Genomic DNA, 15,487 nt, shown 5'->3' with positions numbered 1-15,487 from the left:
ATGGTGAGCATTTTTTCATGTACTTATTGATTGATTGTATGTGCTCCTCTGAGAAGTGTCTGTTCAGGTCCTTGGTCCATTTATTGATTGGGTTATTTGTTGTCTTATTGTCTAATTTTTTGAGTTCTTTGTATATTCTGGTTATTAGGGCTCTATCTGAAGTGTGTGGAGTCAAGATTTGTTCCCAGGATGTAGGCTCCCTGTTTATCTCTCTTATTGTTTCTTTTGCTGAGAAAAAACTTTTTAGTTTGAGTAAGTCCCATTTGTTGATTCTAGTTGTTAACTCTTGTGCTATGGGTGTCCTATTGAGGAATTTGGAGCCCAATCACACAGTATGTAGATCATAACCAACTTTTTCTTCTATCAGATGCCGTGTCTCTGCTTTAAAATCAAGCTCCTTGATCCATTTTGAGTTAACTTTTGTGCATGGCGAGAGATAGGGATTCAGATTCATTTTGATGCAAATGGATTTCCAGTTTTCCCAGCACCATTTGTTGAAGATGCTATCCTTCCTCCATTGCATGCTTTTAGCCCCTTTATCAAACATAAGATAGTTGTAGTTTTGTGGATTGGTTACTGTGTCCTCTATTCTGTACCATTGGTCCACCCACCTGTTTTGGTACCAGTACCATGCTGTTTTTGTTACTATTGCTCTGTAGTATAGTTTGAGGTCTGGTATCACTATACCGCCTGATTCACACTTCCTGCTTAGCATTGTTTTTGCTATTCTGGGTCTTTTATTATTCCATATGAATTTCATGATTCTCTTATCTATTTCTACAAGAAATGCTGTTGGGATTTTGAGTGGCATTGCATTGAACTTATAGAGAACTTTTGGTAATATCGCCATTTTGATGATGTTAGTTCTGCCAATCCATGAACAGGGTATATTTTTCCATCTTCTAAGGTCTTCTTCTATATATTTCTTTAGGGTTCTGTAATTTTCATGGTATAAATCTTTCACCTCTTTTGTTAGGTTGATTCCCAAGTATTTTATTTTTTGGGGGGATATTGTGAATGGAGTAGTTGTCCTCATTTCCATTTCAGAGGATTTGTCGCTGATATACAGGAATGCCTTTGATTTATGCGTGTTGACCTTATATCCGGCCACTTTGCTGAATTCATTTATTAGCTCTAATAGCTTCTTTGTAGACCCTTTTGGGTCTGCTAGGTATAGAATCATATCATCTGCAAATAGTGATAATTTAAGTTCTTCTTTTCCTATTTTTATGCCTTTAATTTCTTTCGTCTGTCTAATTGCTCTGGCCAGTGTTTCCAGGACTATGGTGACCAGAAGTGGTGAGAGAGGGCATCCCTGTCTTGTACCAGATCTTAGTGGGAATGCCTTCAATTTTTCTCCATTCAGAATGATGCTGGCCTGTGGCTTATCATAGATTGCTTTTCAATGTTGAGGTATGATCCAGTTATCCCTAATTTTTCTAGGGTTTTGAACACAAAGGGATGCTGTACTTTGTCGAATGCTTTTTCTGCATCTATCGAGATGATCATATGGTTCTTATTTTTAAGTCTATTGATGTGGTGAATAACATTTATTGATTTCATTATATTGAACCAGCCTTGCATTCCAGGGATGAATCCTACTTGATTATGGTGTATAATTTTTTTGATATGTATTTGAATCCGATTCGCCAGAATTTTATTGAGGATTTTTGCGTCAAGGTTCATTAGAGATATTGGTCTGTAGTTTTCTTTCTTTGAAGTGTCTTTGTCTGGTTTCAGAATCAGGGTGATGTTGGCCTCGTAGAATGAATTTGGAAGTTCTCCCTCTTTTTCTATTTCCTGAAATAGCTTGAAAAGTATTGGTGTTAGTTCCTCTTTAAAGGTTTTGTAAAACTCTGCTGTATACCCATCCGGTCCTGGGCTTTTCTTAGTTGGTAATCTTTTGATGGTTTCTTCTATTTCCTCAATTGTTATTGGTCTGTTTAGGTTGTCTATATCCTCCTGACTCAATCTGGGCAGATCATAAGACTTAAGGAATTTATCTATGCCTTCACTATCTTCTATTTTATTGGAGTATAAGGATTCAAAATAATTTCTGATTATCATCTGTATTTCTGAAGTGTCTGTTGTGATATTACCTCTTTCATCCCGTATGCTAGTAATTTGGGTTCTCTCTCTTCTTCTCTTCGTTAGCATGGCTAAGGGTCTGTCAATTTTATTTATTTTTTCAAAGAACCAACTTTTAGTTTTGTCGATTTTTTCAATTGTTTCTTTTGTTTCAATTTCATTAATTTCAACTCTGAATTTAATTATTTCTTGCCTTCTACTTCTTTTGCTCTTGTTTTGCTCTTCTTTTTCTAGGATTTTGAGATGAAGTATGAGATCATTTATTTGTTGCTTTTTTCTTTTTTTGAGGAATGAACTCCAAGCAATGAATTTTCCTCTTAGAACTGCTTTCAATGTGTCCCATAGATTCCGATATGTTGTGTCTGTGTTTTCATTTAACTCTAGGAAGTTTTTAATTTCCTCCTTGATGTCTTCTAAAACCCATTGATCATTTAGCAACCTATTGTTCATTCTCCAGGTGATGCTTGATTTTTCCTTCCTTCTTTTATCATTGATTTTCAGTTTCATTCCATTATGATCAGATAAGATGCATGGTATTATCTCTACCCCTTTATATTGTCTAAGAGTTGCCCTGTGACATAATATATGGTCTATTTTTGAGAAGGTTCCATGTGCTGCTGAGAAAAAAAGTGTAGCTACTTGATGTTGGGTGGTATAGTCTATATATGTCAATTAAGTCTAGGTTATTAATTGTGTTATTGAGTTCTATAGTTTCCTTATTTAACTTTTGTTTGGAATATCTGTCCAGTGGTGAGAGAGGTGTATTGAAGTCTCCCATGATTATTGTATGGTGGTCTATTAGACTCTTGAACTTGAGAAGAGTTTGCTTGATGAACATAGCAGCACCATTGTTTGGGGCATATATATTTATGATTGTTATGTCTTGTTGGTGTATGGTTCCCTTGAGCAGTATGAAGTGTCCTTCTTTATCCCTTTTGATTAACTTTGGCTTGAAATCTATTTTATTAGATATGAGTATGGCCACTCCTGCTTGTTTCCGCAGTCCATATGAGTGGTATGATTTTTCCCAACCTTTCACCTTCAGTCTATGAATATCTTTTCCTATCAGATGCGTCTCCTGTAGGCAGCATATTGTTGGGTCTTGTTTTGTGATCCATTCTACTAGCCTGTGTCTCTTAATTGGTGTGTTTAAGCCATTAACATTTAGGGTTATTATTGAGATATGGTTTGTTCTTCTAGCCATATTTGTTTATTGATGTTACTAAACCTGATTTGTTATCCTCTTTGACTACTTTCCCCCCTTTACTGTCCTACCTCCCATTGTTGGTTATCAATGTTATTTTCCATTTCCTCTTCCTGTAATGTTTTGCCAAGGATTTTTTGAAGAGATGGTTTTCTAGCTGCGAATTCTTTTAACTTTTGTTTATCGTGGAAGGTTTTAATTTCATCTTCTATCCTGAAGCTTAATTTCGCCGGATACACGATTCTTGGTTGGAACCCATTTTCTTTCACTGTTTGAAATATGTTATTCCAGGATCTTCTAGCTTTCAGAGTCTGTGTTGAGAGATCAGCTGTTATCCTGATTGTTTTACCCCTAAATGTAATCTGCTTTCTTTCTCTTGCAGCTTTTAAAATTCTCTCCTTATTCTGTATGTTGGACATCTTTATTATAATGTGTCTAGGTGTGGATCTCTTATGATTTTGCACATTCGGCGTCCTGTAGGCTTCTAGGATTTGGGATTCTGTCTCATTCTTCAAGTCTGGGAAGTTTTCTCATATTATTTCACTGAATAGACTATTTATTCCTTTGGTTTCGAGCTCTGTGCCTTCCTGTATCCCAATGACTCTTAAATTTGGTCTTTTAATATTGTCCCATAATTCTTGGATGTTCTGCTCATGGTTTCTTAGCAGACTTGCTGAGCTGTCTATGTTCTTTTCCAGTTGAAATACTTTGTCTTCATTGTCTGATGTTCTCTCTTCTAAGTGATCTACTCTGCTGGTAGTATTCTCAATTGAGTTTTTAAGTTGGTTTATTGTTTCCTGCATTTCTAGGATTTCTATTTGTTTGTTTTTTATTACCTCTATCTCCCTGTGAAATTGATCTTTTACTTCCTGGATTTGTTTGTCAATGTGATCTTTCATTGTCTGATTTTGCTGTCTCATGTCTTCCTTGAGACTCCAGATCATCTGAAGCATATATATCCTGAACTCTTTATCTGACATTCCATCTGTTGCAGCTATTATGTCTTCTAAAGTTGAGTTGACCTGCATTGCTTGTGATCCTTTCTTTCCTTGTCTTTTCATACTGCTTGCGTTTCTTTCTGCTTGGTGCAACTGTTGTGTTTTTGAAATTTACCCCCTATTTATTTATATTGCTCTTGTATAGTTGGGAAGCCTTCCTTGCAGGGCGGGTAGTGGCTGTGCTCCTCCTCTAATTATGGTGGTCTGTCTACCACGCTGATCGGTCGCAGGTCTGCACCCCCTGCGGGCATGGGTGGCGGCTCTGCTCTGCCCCCACTCCAATTGTGGTAACATAACTACCACGCCCTGGGGTCGTTGGTCCTGATCTGGATGTGGGTGGCGGCTCTGCTGGGTCCCCACTCCAATTGTTGTGACGTGTGTACCACGCTGGCAGGCCTCTAGGCTGGTGGGTTGCAGTTCTGCACAGACCCCACTCCCAATGGGGGTACCTGATTACCTCTCCAACGGGTCACTGGGCCCCCTCCAGACCCGGGCGGCAACCGTGCTCTGCCCCCACTCCAACTAGTGTGACGTGACTGCCTCGGTGTTATGTGTCCAGCACGCTGGCAAGCTACCTGGCCTGTCTTGCCAGTGGGCCGCAGGTCTGCCTGCCCTGCTTGCTCAGATGGCAGCTCTGCACAGCCACTACTCCAAATGAGGTTACTTGGCTACTGCGCCGCAGGGTCGCTGGTCCTATTCTAGGCGTGGGCGGCTACTCTCTTCAGCCCCAGCTGGGTTTGGTGTGTCATGATACCACGCCGGCGGGTCACTTGGCCTGCTCTGGGCGCAGGTGGAAGCTCCACTCTGCCCCACAGCACCCAGCAGGAGCCTGACTGAGAAGCAGTCACCGCTGGTTCCCTAGCCTTGGGCCAAAGCAGCTTCGGTAGCCAGAACCCCGCCTCTCGGATCCGATACACTCTCTGCTGGGAGCTGGCTCCAGCGAGCGACCCCCACGAGTTCCCCAGTCCCAGGCCAAAACTGTTCCAGGAGTCAGAACCCAGTCGCCCCAAGCTCAGCGCACGCTCCACTTGGAGCTGGCCTCCACCGGCAGTCTCCTCAGACCTGGGCCAGGTTAGCCCCGGGAACCAGAATCCAGCTGCTCAGTGCCCGGCGCACGCCTTGCCAGGCACGAGCCTGTAGGAGTATTCTCCACAAGATACCCAGTCCCAAGCCTGAGCAAGAAATCTGACTGCTAGACGCAGTCAAAAACCAGCCTGAAATCACCTGTTCCGTAGCTGAATGAGCTGAGATCAGTAGAACATGGGGATGATTACATCATCTCTCCGAAATGGTGGCTGCTGTCTTCCTCTGTGGTCCTACCGGTGTCTGGAACCAAACTGGACCGCTTCTCTCCTCTGTCTCAAAGCTGGAACTCAGCACTAAGCGCTGCCAATGTCTTAGTGCCAAACCTCTAGAGGCAGTTCACAGACTCATGCCTGCGGGGCCCAGTCCAGCCGCCTCCGTGGCCGGCGGGATTGTGTCCCTGATCCGCGTTGCTACGAACCGGCTGGGGGTGGGGTGGGGTGGTGGGAGTGCTGTTCCTAGAGCGAAGCCGCTAGAGTCAGTTCACAGACTCAGGCCTGCGGGGCCCAGTAGGTTCATATGTTCGCTGTAGTTCAGCGGCGGCCGGCGGGATTATGTCCCTGCTCCGCGTTGCTCCAAACCGGCTGGGGGGGGTGGGGTGGTAGGAGTGTGGATCGTAGCGCTGAACCGCCAGAGGCAGTTCACAGACTCAGGCCTGTGGGGCCCAGTCTGGCCGCCGCAGTGGGATTATGTCCCTGATCCGCGTTGCCGAGATTCACTCGCCTGGGACAAACTGACCCCTCACACAGACTTACTAGTTATCGGCAGGTCTCCTTTCAGTGGAATATTGTTAGAGGTTCCTCAGCAGGTCCCATGCAAGTGTATTTATGTGTCTCTCTGATCCCGTTACTGCGGAGGTATAGAAAATGCTGCCTGCTCGCCGGCCGCCATGTTGGATCCCCCTCTTCCCTCTTTTAAAAAGACAAGTTTGGTTTTGTGCTAAGGCTTTTTTACATGTATAGATAAGCTCTTTTCTTAGGCCCCTGTTAATTGGGGCTTTTAAAAATGAGAGAATAGAGAAATGCTAAAACAATAATATACTCGAATTCTAATAAAATAGTTTTTAGTGTCTATTAAGTTTCATTAAAAACACACAAAAATACTAGTCTTGAAGGAATTAAGATTTGTACAATCTTGGTTAAACAGTAACTGTTATTTTAAAGTATCTCATTACATTCCAGATTTCAAATTGGAGGATATGGAAAATAGGCCTCAGGACATTTCTCTAATCTATAGCTGTTTCCCCACTGGCCTTGTTTATGGTAATTGGAGCTTTTGTTAAGCCTGAGGGAAGGGAGAAAAGAAAAATTCTAGAACACAAAAGAACTTGCACCTGACTGGCCCTTCACTCCCTACCCTAATGGATCTGTTGATCCCAAAGCTTAGTAAACCTTAGTAACTTCCCTATCTGACCTTCTGTCCCACCCTAATGGATTAGCTGACCATGATAAACCCCAGGAATTACATTTCTGCCTCACCCTTAATGAGGTCTGTAACATTCAGACCCTTGTCTTGTGGCAGTTTTTTTTTTTTTTTATTCTGCCCGGAAGATGAGCTTTGGGTGTTTGATTGACTCCTTGCTGAATAAAGAGCTTTTTGATCCCAGGTTGGCTTCCTGCCTCCATTCTTTGTCCTTACTGGGAATCCACTGAAAGACTCTTTGTGCTTACACAAATTTTTCTTTAAAAGCTAAACTTAGTTAATATAAAAACATAAGTGCAATTGTGATACTTTGATTGACTTCTACATTTACTAAATAAGTTTTAATTTCCCAAGTATATGTCTTTAAGAGATAAGATTGGTAAGAACATTCTGCTAAGCTGATGTCTCCAATCTAAAGTTTCCTACAACAGTGCTTTCTTACAGACTTACATACAAATAACAAATTAATTAGATGTTTAATTATGTCATTTAATATTTTGTAATTCAATAAGTTATAAAATTTTATTACTCTCTACCATGAAAAGTAAACTTTGTAAGCAAAAAGGGGATTCAAGTGAGTTCCCAGTTAGGGAAGCAGAAAATGTAAGCACAAAGAGTGGAAGCAGGAAGCCCACCTGGGATCAGCAAGCTCTTCTTCATTTAGCAGAAGCATCAATCAAACAACCGAGGCTCATCTCTGGGGCAGAACTGGGCCAACACAAGATTTCTGAGTTTTCCTACGTTATCTCCTAAGTTCTCAGTCAGAAGTAGTAATAGGGAACATATCATGGGGTCACTTAGTAACCCCTATTGAGGGAGGATGACTTTACAGAGACACGAAAAACCCTGGACACCAATGTGGGCCATGCTGGCCACCAATCGCTTCCAGCTAGGACACCTAAGGCCAAGTCCAGAGCTGCCTCCCTTTAGTTCAAGATACTTTTGACAAATCCCCACCTTGACACACAGAGATCCCCTGATGGAAACCGGCCCTGAGCCTTAGCACTGGCCCTGCCTCAGGAACCCCTTCCCAACAGAATCCCAGGGCCTGTCACAGATGCCGGCCTGAGAAACCAACCTGTGCAAAAGAACATGCATGTTACAAACATATAACATGAAAATAACACACCATTACATATTTTCTAGGTAGGGAAATTACCAGGTTATTTGGAACAACTTTATCACAGTAGATTTGACATTTTTTACAAATATATTCTTGAAAACATTCAACTTCCTCAAAATGGCTCAAAAAAAAAAACAGGTATAATCATTAAAAAATATGAAATCAGTAGTAAAAAAAATCGTCCTGTGAAGGTCAGACTCAGTCACTGGAAAATCCAAAACTTTAATAGTGGTGAACATGTCATTTTGCACAAGATTTTAGAAAATACTAAGAAAGGCAACATACCTGATTCATGCCTAGGCTAAGTTAGCATGACCCAAATCCCTGAACATAGTGCCAGCAAAAACCTGAGTTTGAGGTAATTCCTGAAATAGGTGCAAAAATTTTAATAGAAATATTAAGGACCTTTACCTAGCAACACATAAATAGGATACATGTATCATGACCTACCTGGGTTTCTCCAAGAACACTATGATCTGTAAGAAAAATCTCTGCAAATCAGTATGTGAATAGGTTATATTCTTGCAATCAATGAAAACTTCATTTTAAAATTTAAAATCTATAGGGAGGGAAGGTATAAAGAAATTCAGTTAAGAATTTCTCATAATATTGTTATAGTTAAAGCTTTGTCCCAGGGTTTCATAAACTGACTTCCAGACAACACATGTATAATCGAATCAAGCCTTTATTGAAGCACACCGGTGGTGGCAGACCAGAACATAAAGCTGTTCCCCTGATCAGCCCAGAACAATTGCAAGGGCACTCCTTATAAGCCTGAAAACCACAAAAGGGATGTTTAGGGGGTCTAGCCAATGCAAGCAAGCCAGGTTACAGAAGCGGGACAGTGCAGTCAAGCAGAGGGAAGCCTAACCAATCACAGTTAGCCCAGTCACCCAGTTAGAGAAACAGAGCCCCGTTACCCTAGTTACAGAAACAATGACCCATTAGGTAGTTTCATGTTCTTAAACTTTATTTAGCAAAAGGAAAAGAACATCTTGTTCTAGTCATGACTCTTCCACTTGACATGGTTTTACAGGATGAAGTCATAAAACAAAATGTAGTCACATTTGCTTCTGCTATCACAATATTAGAGAAAAAAAATTCTTTCCTACATGTCCAAATGTAAGTTTCACTAATTTAGTGTAGAGAAATCCAGTCCATGTTTTTGTATTTTTACCGGATGAATGCATATATGTGAATCCAGTATAATCATTACAGTTTCAACCCCTATTTCATTTTTACAGTCATCATACTATAAAACTGGTTTGGAAACACCATATTTCACTACATAGTGTCACATAGAACACCCTCATAATAATGTAGTACTAGTATATTATTTTTAACTATGCTCTGCTTGTAGCTTAGATCATAAATGTCCCTTAAAGCTACATGGGACAAAGGTTTAGTCTCTACTGTAATGATACTTGGACATGGTGGGATATTTAAAAGGTTGGGCCTAGTGGGAGAACTTTAGGCCATTGCAGATAGGCCTTCAAAGGGATTGTGGGGCCCTGCCCCCTCCTTTTTTCTTCCCCCAACTTCCTGGTCATGTGGCTGACAGTTTTAATCTACCTTGATGTGCTGTCTCCCCTTGGGCCCAAAGCAAGGGGACAACTTACTAGGAACTGAAACCTCCAAATACATATACCAAGCCTGAAGTGGTGGACAACACCTATAATCCCAGCAACTCAGGAGGCCAAGGCAGGAGAGTCACAAATTCAATGCCTACTTGAGCAACTTAGTGAAAACGTGTCTCAGAAAATAAAAAGGGCTGATAAAGTAGCTCAGTGGAGAGGACTCCTGGATTCAACCCCTAGACAACAAAAAAAAGAAAGAAAGAAAGAAAGAAAGAAAGAAAGAAAGAAAGAAAGAAAGAAAGAAAGAAAGAAAGAGAAAGAAAGAAAGAAAGAAAGAAAGAAAGAATAGAAAGAAGAAAGAAAGAAAGAAAAGAAAAGAAAAGAAAAGAAAGATAAGCCTTCTCTCAGGTATTAATTATAGTTCTGGACAGTTGACCAAAACAGAGAGCTTGATTACTTCATGAGCCTTCTTATCTGGGGATTCAGTGTTCTGCAAGAAGAGATAAAAAGATTTCTTGTAAACATCTAGTAGTAGAATCGCTAGGCATCTTCAAGTTCAATAAACATTACCACAGATTGCCAAAGTGATTGTGCAAACTTTTTTCATTTTTCATATTAGAGAGTTGCTGTTTCCCCACCTGTTCTCAGTCTCATTATAGGAAGAAAGATATTTACAAAATTTGTATGTTACACACCTTGGAAATTCATGGAAAACATGCTTTACTGTGCAATATAATTAGTATTTCATGATCTCACAGTCAGAAAAAATAGGAGACACATGACAAACATAGCATATGAGAGTCTTCACAGTGGTTCCAACAGGGTGGGCAAAGTGCAAGAACCACAAGTGCAAGCTTTCTTCACTACTCCAGGTGTTGGTTAAATGATGATAACCTGTATACACTGTTTTGTAATTAAATATTGTCAGAGAAAAATGGAAAGGGATACCCAAGAGAGCTCTAGCCTTGTTCTGCTTGTACACAAACACCCCAGAAATCAACTGGGAATTCAGGAGGAGTTGCTCCTCTCTTCCACTGGCACTGTGTGAATGGTGCCCCCAGTGGCCTGAGAGATGTATCCTGCAGAGCTGTGTTGGAAGGAGCTGTGGGAGAGATGGGAAACTCTCTGGAATGCTTTAAATGTTCTAAGTCTTAAAGCCCAAAATTATGAAAATGTTTTCAAATGTGGGAGTTTCCCAGATACCTCCCACTTTGAAGTCTTGTATCAAAAACTCAGACCAAAAGTACCCAAATATTCAACTGGGCACCCTTCAGGTATTTTTGCCACACATGCCCAGGTGACTGTCAGAACATTCTGGATTCCCAAAGAGGTGTTCTCAGGCCAGTGCAAGTGCCTCAGGGGTTCTTGTGATTGCAGAAGCTGGAGCTGTGATTTCAGTGGAAACCCTGCCTTCAGTGTGGAAAACTCAGGTAGCATTATGTCTTTTAGGTGGATGGAAGTGTCCATCTAAATAACAGTTAGAGAAAGATTCTGCCAATAATGGGAATTGGAAATGGAATGACACTTCAACAGGAACATGCCTGCCACAGTACACTCCAGGCACATTCACTATGAGCACAGTGGGAGAGTTTAGGGCTGGGGGAGATTTTTTAAGGCAAAAGTAAAAAAGAAGTAAAACAGATATTTCCTAGTAATAAGTCTTGGCAATAATGGTTCATAAGAAGAGTTCATAAGACAATGTCTGGGCAGACATCCTTACAGAAGCCTGTTCATAGAAGGCTGAATTCTGGCAGAATCTTGAGAATTCTTATCAGGCAATACCAGGTGGGATGGCTTCCTTGATAACATGCTAGATTTTTTTTGATTGATACATAAACATATCCATTTTCATACCAATGATGATGACTACTTTCAGAGAGTCCAGGCTGTCCTGGAAGGCTATGCTGTGTCCTGAAGATTCTGTCCTGGTCCAGGAGAGCAACAGCCTTTGGACCCCACCATACAACATACACTAGAGGATGTTATTTCCAAGGGTGAGATAACATGTGAGGCAGGGCTGTGTCAAATGTGTCTACCTAAAGCACACACTTGTTTGAATGTGGCAAGTGCTGTCTTCTTGCTTGTTGGTTTAGAAGTGCCTGCATAAGTCCAACTTTCTCCAGGGTACTAGAAGATGAACAATCAGAGATCTACCACTGGTCGATACTGCTGTCCCATCACAGACACTGACAATTTAGAAAGCTGTGTGTGTGTGTGTGTGTGTGTGTGTGTGTGTGTGTGTGTGTGTGTGTGTTGGGGCCTGGGGATTACATGAAAGATTTGGGGAGTTTGGGTTTTTTCAAATTTTTGTCTGTTTATTTTTGTTTTTGTTGTTTTTGGAGGTTCTTTGTTTGTATTTTATGGTTTTTTTGTTTTGTTTTGTTTTTTGGTATTTTTTATGAACTCACCATCTTTTATTTTTTAAAAAATATTTTTATTTGTAGATGGATATAATATCTTTATTTCATTTATTTATTTATTATATGATACTGAGGATTGGACCCAGTGCCTCACATAGTTTAGGCCAGCATTCTACCATTGAGCCCCAGCCACAGCCCCCTGAACTTAGCATCCATATGTACAAATTCAAGATAGTCCTTTTCTCTGAGCCTTTGTGGTTGAATACAGAATGTCCTAGGATGATAGCTCTCTAAAATTGAATGCCATGTTCTTCATTTATAATTTAAGTCCAGCCATAACCCTCTTCAGACCCCACATTCCAGAGCTGCTGGGTTGGGAACCTGGGCTGCTCTGCAGCACGCTGCTGTCCATCTTGCCCTAACAGCACTGAAGAGAACTGATCTCCATTTGTGGAGGAGATGTAAACTGCATCTCAGAGATCAGGGTCTTTCCATTCCTTTGACAACGTGCATCCTGATGTTGTAAAGGGAGGGCACCTGATGTCTTAATTTCCCATGCTTCTGGGACATTAGAAGTGGGTCCTGAAATGGAAGCTTCTCTTGGTAATTCTGGGGTTGTTGCAGCTGTGGATTATAATATCCCCAGTCACTGTGCTGCTGCCTTTTACACAGAACAGAGAGCTCCTGCTCCTCCTGCTGCTGCATCTTTCCCTGCACAATGTTATCATTGGGCAAAGGCAAGGGCTTCTGTGCTGGCTTTACTCTGTCATGAACATGGCGCTCTCAAAATGCTGCAAAGATGAAGCAGGATGACTATAGGTGGCTGGAATTAAGCTGGGAGAAGGTCCACTTCCTCTGGCCCCTTGACCCAACGAAGTACAACTTGCCTCCTTTCTCATGCCTGGGAACATGGAGACACATGAGCTATACTCTTCAGGGGGAAGTCATCATGTCTTCATAGGAAAGTAGCCAGTTTCTTTCAGTGGAGCCTGCTGGGGGTGGAGGGGGCTGTGCAGTAGTGCTATTGTCACATTGCATCTGGGCATCCTGATGACCTAAAACAGGATGACCTTGATCATGGAACTCATGCTGTCTCCTGGCATCAAACATTCTCTGTTTTGCTTTATGTTGTAGTGTGGATTTTTTTTTAATAAATTCTAAAAATAAAGAGAAATTGTTTTTAATCAAATATTTTATACTTAAGCTTAATTTCACCATTATCACTGATGTGGTTCTTGACCTTGAGTAGACACAAAAAGGCAATCCTTCCAGGTTCTCCATATAATGGAGGTTGTGAATGGTGCCCAATTCCAAATTCCAAACTGTCTCCACAGTCTGCAGCAGCCCTTCTGTCCATGAGAACCCAGACTTTTCAAAGTCACCCAGCAACCTCTCTGCAACCTCTGTTTGAGAATGATCAGAACCCTAGCTGCCCTCCACACATTCCCACAACTTGTGTATTTTTTCAAGTCACTCCATCAAGGTACAGTCATGACTCAGTGTATTGTAAGAACATTTTAAAATTTGTTGTATTTGAAAGGCACATACAGAACAAACAAAATTTGTCACAGCTGGGCAGTGCATTGTACATGTGATTCTAACAACTGCACTGAACAACTCTGGTCTTCATGTTGTTCTCCTGCATCAATTGAGGATAACTGCAGTGCCAGCCATAGTCCCCAAGGCTTTGAAGTGGGTATATGGAAATGAGAAAATGCTTTTTATACTACACAATCCAATTAGCTAGGGTTGTAGAGGGGAACAGGCAAGAGTGGAAGCCTTTTAATATTTATCTTTAGGTTTAGATATAGATTTAGGTTTAGAGCTGGAAGGATCTTAGGATTGTTAAAATTGTCAAAGTACATAACAAAACTGGTACCTCTAAAAACTCACTCTCATTTTCTCTTTTCAACATCATTATAAACAGAAAGATGTGGTGCTTGAGACCATAATTTGTCAGCAGTTACAGAGCTTTGAGCAGGTAGGTTACAAAAAAATTAAACAAAATGCAGGTGCTCCTTTTCTCACAACCAAACCTCTTAGGATCCTCTCTCTGATCAAGCTGACTTCTGATCACATGTTCATTCTCTAAGCACATGTAACTCATTTCAATCCAAATTTCTTTCCAAGTCATTACCTTGTTCAGTTATTTTTTTACTTATTTGTAAAACATCATTGATTTGCAAGACATTTGAAATGCTTCCACTTCACAGAATTTTTATACCTCAATAACTTCATTGATTTTGTGATTCCTGTATTTTCCAAAGCTCTTCCTATATTCCCGTTTTTATTTTCTTCAAAATGTCCTCCTAGTGTGAAACAACCAACATACTTACTGACCCATGGATAATGACAGAATAGAAATATAGAGAAACCCTCTTCAGTGTATATTAGGGCAATCCTAATGTATTAAAATTTGGGGGCAGCTTTAAAAATAATTTATGAAAATAACTACACCAGAAATTTCTAAGACAAAATATTGGCTTATGTAACAAAGGGCTAAAATGTACCTACTAATGCCATATATGGGACATAATCGAACCAAGCCCTTTCCTCTGCATTTAGGCCATCATCTCTTGGAGTTTGACTGGCATACCAAACTTCATATATCTAAAGTAAAAACTGCTAATGTCTCTGGCATACAACTGCTCAGGACAAAAATTGTACAGCCATCTTTAACTTTCCTCACTGAATACCCAACACCTCTGCAAACTATCAGGTCCACCTTCAAAATATTCAATCTTTCTACTTTTGTAGAATTCAGTAGCTAATCAAAGACTGCACAATTCCTATCCTGAATATTTGCAAGAGCATTTTAATTGGTGCCTATTCTCAAACTTGCCTCACAATAGTTGATTTTTCCATAAAAAAGCATAGGATACTGCCGCAGTCTGGCTGGGCACAAAATCACGAGCCACTCATAGCCTTGTAGATTCAAACAGCAATTCTTTATTCCCGAACCCTCACTGGCACTCTACACACACATTCTGGGGAAAATACCACACTTCCACTGGGCTCTGCATCCAAAATACTGTCTGAATCTCGCGAGAACTCAATGGGAACTCAAGGAGCAGGTGGGCACCTGAGGCAGCAGGATACACCCTATTCCCAGCAGGGTCCACCTTAAACCTAGAACCGCCCTAAACCCAAGGAGCGGGATACTCCCTATTCCCAGTAGGATACACCCTAAACCTGGACTCACCCTATTCCAGCAGGATCCTCCCTAAACTCGGATCCACCCTGGTCCTTGAGAAGGGTCACCTTTCACAAAACATTCATGCAATGTCACTGCAAATGACCTGGGTCCAAGGCAAGCCCATTTCCACAATGGAGAGTCCTTTCTCAAAGCAACATGGGGTAGGCTGACAAGAAAATTGCCATGCATCATTCCTATTTAGCTATGGCTCTCAGCATCTCCCCCCTTCTGATTAATTAAACAACAAGCAATGTGGCCTAGGAACTGTGCCTGGTAGGTTGTCCAATTCAACATATGGTTCTTACCAGTCTTGGGATGAACTGACCTCTAGGCGTCAGCCTCCTGTCTTAGGTTGATACCACTGCAATTGAATCATACCCGTCACTGACTACTGGTCCAGCATACAGCCATACTTGTAGATAGGTCTATGCACCAG

At 41.1% G+C, this 15,487-nt stretch overlaps 1 pseudogene; it reads right to left on the bottom strand.

Annotated features, from left to right (window-relative positions):
• Positions 1-12,560, bottom strand: part of LOC144255083 (neurofilament light polypeptide pseudogene) — a 34,269-nt pseudogene extending 21,709 nt beyond the window's left edge.
• Between the last annotated feature and the right edge of the window lie 2,927 nt (positions 12,561-15,487).

Source organism: Urocitellus parryii, chromosome 5 (genome assembly GCF_045843805.1).
Source record: "Urocitellus parryii isolate mUroPar1 chromosome 5, mUroPar1.hap1, whole genome shotgun sequence".
Lineage (NCBI taxonomy): Eukaryota > Metazoa > Chordata > Mammalia > Rodentia > Sciuridae > Urocitellus > Urocitellus parryii.
Note: the sequence above shows the minus strand (reverse complement) of the source record. Positions and strands in the feature narration are given on the sequence as shown.